We start from the raw sequence: 4,392 nt of genomic DNA, 5'->3' as shown, positions 1-4,392 counted from the left end.
TTATGAGTTAAAATTTTGATCAATTTTATTTTCTGTAATTTTTATAGAAATTTTGGCAGAGTACCGACTGTAATTTAAGAAAACAGTTCTTCCAAAACCTGAAAAGAAAACACTTCCAATGCAAAATTCTCAATCTCAACTTCAATAGGCCTCAATTCAACACAATCTCAATACATTTTCCATATCCATCAATTTTCAATTCAACACATTTTAAAATGAACATCAATTTCATTTAATATATTCGATATAAATACAAAAGTCTAAATTTTATAGGAAAGAAAGCAAAAGTAATATCATTACAAATTTTACTGTACAACTGCTCGATTAGTACAAAAGTTATATGTGAACAAAAGTATTTACATCAACTAATTGATAAGGGTATAAATAATATACCCGTACAAAAAGATCCTCAAACTATACTCCCCTGTTACTGTAGCAGCTCACTCTGCTGCTTTGTCCTTTCCTTTATCTGTGACAGCAAATAAAATCTATCGCTCAATAATTATACTCAGTGGTATACAACTAAGAAAAATTCAGCTCATTATAAAGCATAGTAAATCAAAACATAACAAATCAAAATTTTCATATTCAAAGAAGTGTTTTCCAAAATCTCAAGTTAACATGAATCATTTATTTCAAACCATATTTCACAAATCACAAAGTAAAAGTATTGCCAAGAACACACAATTTAGACCATGACACAAAATTTCACGATCAATGACGTGTTGTACACCACGACAAAGCAAATCACCTCACTAACCGTTATTAATGAGGAAAGGGCTAGCTAGCTAATGAGTACTCATATGGTCTTACCCCACTAACCGTTATTAATAGGAGACATAAGCAATTTTATGTTGCCAAACCCCAAATAGCCGTTACTACCAGGGATTTCTGAACGGGACTATTATGCTAACTGTGGTTTAAAAACTAATTCATAAAATTTCCATTCAAAAAATTGCATTTCAATTCACTTAACATAAATCATTTAAGAATTTACCCTTATAGGGTTAGCAACACACAATTCATAAAGTTTAAAGAGAAAATCACAATTGTCACCAACACATTCAAACTCACAATTCATTCAAAACAATTTACAATATTAAAATCAATTAAATAAAATTAGTTGTGTACAAACCTCTAGTGAGTTGCCTTTTTGTCTTGACTCACATTTTTTTCCCTCCTTTTCAGTCTCTTTTTCTATTGAAACACACAATTTACAGTATTTCATCACCATGTACCCTAATTAATCCAATAAGTAAATCCATGCATTCTTGATTATACTTTTTAAATTCTCTTAAAATAGAGTTCTTTATATTTGGCATATTGGGGTACTATTCATTTCACTATTCATGTCAAAATGTTGACTTTTTCATACTTACTAGGTATGTTAATTCTAATTATCCCCACATACCACATTTTGAGTCACATTTTTATTGCTATTGATTGCCAAACTCAATTCAAGGTTTCCTAGGAAAATTAGTAAATTTTCAGTTTTGGGTCACTCACTTCTACTGTTCTATTGGACCCTCTACAGTGGGAATTTGGCTGACTTCCCTTCATCAAAGTTGTTCCTTAGTGTTCTAGCTTTAATTCCATTTTTAAATCACTCCATTTGGAGTTTTGTAGCTCAAGTTATGGTTATTTAACTATAACTAGCTGGATTGACCAAAGTCCATATTTCTGGGCAAGTTTTATGTTCTGGCAAATTTGTTGACCCAAATTTGGATGATAAATTGACTAGGTTATTGTCAGAATTTGGGATTGTATTCTTCATGAAAGTTGTTATACTATGTCATAGCTTTCCAATAGTCTAAAAATCAGGTCATTTGGACCTTTCTACACCAAGTTATGACCATTTGAACAAGTATTGTTCATATGGTCAATTCTGTAAAGTGGCAATGTGTGAAATCCGGATTTAACCTAATTTTACACCCGCTTATGGTCAGTTTTAGGGCAAGGTTTCTACATGAAAATTGTAGCTTTGGGTCTTAATTTTCATCTCCAATTGACCTCATATCAATTGGAGCAACAGAATTGCAATTATGGCCATTTGAGTGGACCATGGTCAGGCTATCTAGATTGGGGCAGCATCACATTCACATCTCAATTCAAGTCTTGCATTCACTCACACTCCCACACGCTCCAATTGACCAATTCAAACATCAATTAGGTCAAATGAGCATCAATTATTCAATTTCCCTAATTTTTTCCAAAACCCTAAGGGTCAAGAACCCTAATTCCATAATTGACTCAATTCATATCCAATTCACTACACTAATCACTTCTACATACTTAGTTAAGCCTAATTACATACTTAATTCCATTTAATTCACTTCAATCACACTTCCCCCATAGCTGGCAAAAATTCATGGAACTCCATACATGTGTGATTTCTTGATTTTCTATGCAAATTCCTACTTACTCAATTCCATTTCTATACATATTAATCAATTTAAATGGGAAAGAAAGACTTACCTTATGGAGCTTTTCGAATCTTCTAAATTTCCACTTTCTTCTTAATTTTCTTTCTCTAATTCTTCTTACCAAGGTCTAGTTAAGGGCTTTTAGTGGAGAATTTATGAAATTTAAGGTTAAGTTTGGGAGTTTAGAAGCTTGATCTAGCTTGGCCATGGAGGAATTTTGAGAGAAATTCAAGAGAGAGAGGGACGGCATAGATGTATGCAGAAGAAGACAATATTTTTCTCATTTTAATTGTCATTATCTCTATTTATTTTTATCTCAAATGCTATAATTAATTAATAATTCCTTTATTGCATCATGCTTACCTAAGGTGATGTAATAATCCTTTTAAATTTTTGAATTTTCCATTTCATTTCTCCTTTCCTTTTCTTCACCTCTTCTCTTTAAATTAAATTTTCAATATTTTAATTTCCTATATTTTATTGGACAATTATGCCAAAAGTCACTTCTAAGGGTGAATTGACCAAATTGCCCCTTACCGGTCTGATCGGTTTCTCCAATAGCATTTAATTGCTTTCAGAACTCTAGTTCAATTTTTTGAACTAGTTTTTAATTCTTTTTTGGGGTTTTCATAGTACTCTTAGCTTCACAATAATTCTTAGGCCTACAGTGTCACAATGTCTCATACGAAATTAGGATTTTGACTGACCTCGCAGTCACTTCCCGGTACGATCATCTATCGCTGTGGCCTTGGCTTATTTAACCTTTTATGCTTTGTTTTTCTTATTTTCATTTTACTTTAAGGTAATTACTATTAATTTTTATTCCAGACTTTTCTATGTGGTACAGACATAGTTCTAGACATTCTAACTGTTCGGACAGATACTGGTCATTGGAACAGTAGAATGTATAGGACTATGCATGAAGGGGTGTTACAGTCACAACTCGTTGTTAATCAACTACATGGAAATTTCCAAGTATGAAACCAAAACTTAGAAAATAAGAGCTGTGTATCCAATAAATGCTAGCACAAATCCGAGCAGATGGAGGACAAGTAAATATCATCCAAATACCAAGGGAGGAAAATCAAGACGCTGATAGTCTGGTTAAAGTAGCAGTAGTAAGTGAGCAACACTTCTCTTAACTAATCCGCTTAGAAGAGATAACAAATCCAACCATAGACGGAGAGGAAGAAGCTTTCCCAATCGAAATTGGAGAGACATGGATGACACTAATTTTCTGCCACCTCGACCAAGGCACACTCCTAAAAAATCAACTTAAAGCCAAAAATATAGTACAAAGATTAGCAAGATACAACAAATTTGATGGCTAGCTGTACAGAAGGTCCTATCTCCAACCATGGCTAAAATGTATTAGCAGAGAAGATGGTTTATTAGTCTTGTAACGCCCTCACTTTAGGTAGTCCATGCATCCTACTGTTCTGATGACTAATTTTCTATTTGGACAGTTTGAATGTCTGGAATTACACTCAAACTAGAGTGAGGAAACATAAATTGATTGAATATAGACTAATTAAAATCAAAGAAAAGTAAAAGAAACGAAGTGCAACTCGGTTAAATGAGCCAAGGTCACAGGGATAGGTGACCATACGGGGAAGTATCGATAAAGACAGTTATCGACCCCAGACACATGAGGAATCCCGAGAGATAATTTTTGGGACTTAATTTAAGGGTTAATGAGGTATAAATGACATTAAAAATGTCAAAGGAAATCTAGGAAAATTTATTTATCGGTACAGACAAAAATAACAAGACAAGCATAACGAGGGCATTTTGATCATTTCAACCCTAGAGTTGAATTTTAACCTAAGTGTCAATTAAAATGAGAGGGATTAAAATATTTAAAATAAATTAAAATCATGAATTATGTATAGAAATGGAAAGGAAAAAGAAAATAAAAAAAAGAAAAGAAAAGAATATTATTACTTTATATTTATGATGTCATATGACA

This window comes from Hevea brasiliensis, chromosome 4 (assembly GCF_030052815.1).
Source record: "Hevea brasiliensis isolate MT/VB/25A 57/8 chromosome 4, ASM3005281v1, whole genome shotgun sequence".
In the NCBI taxonomy this organism is placed as follows: domain Eukaryota; kingdom Viridiplantae; phylum Streptophyta; class Magnoliopsida; order Malpighiales; family Euphorbiaceae; genus Hevea; species Hevea brasiliensis.
Note: the sequence above shows the minus strand (reverse complement) of the source record.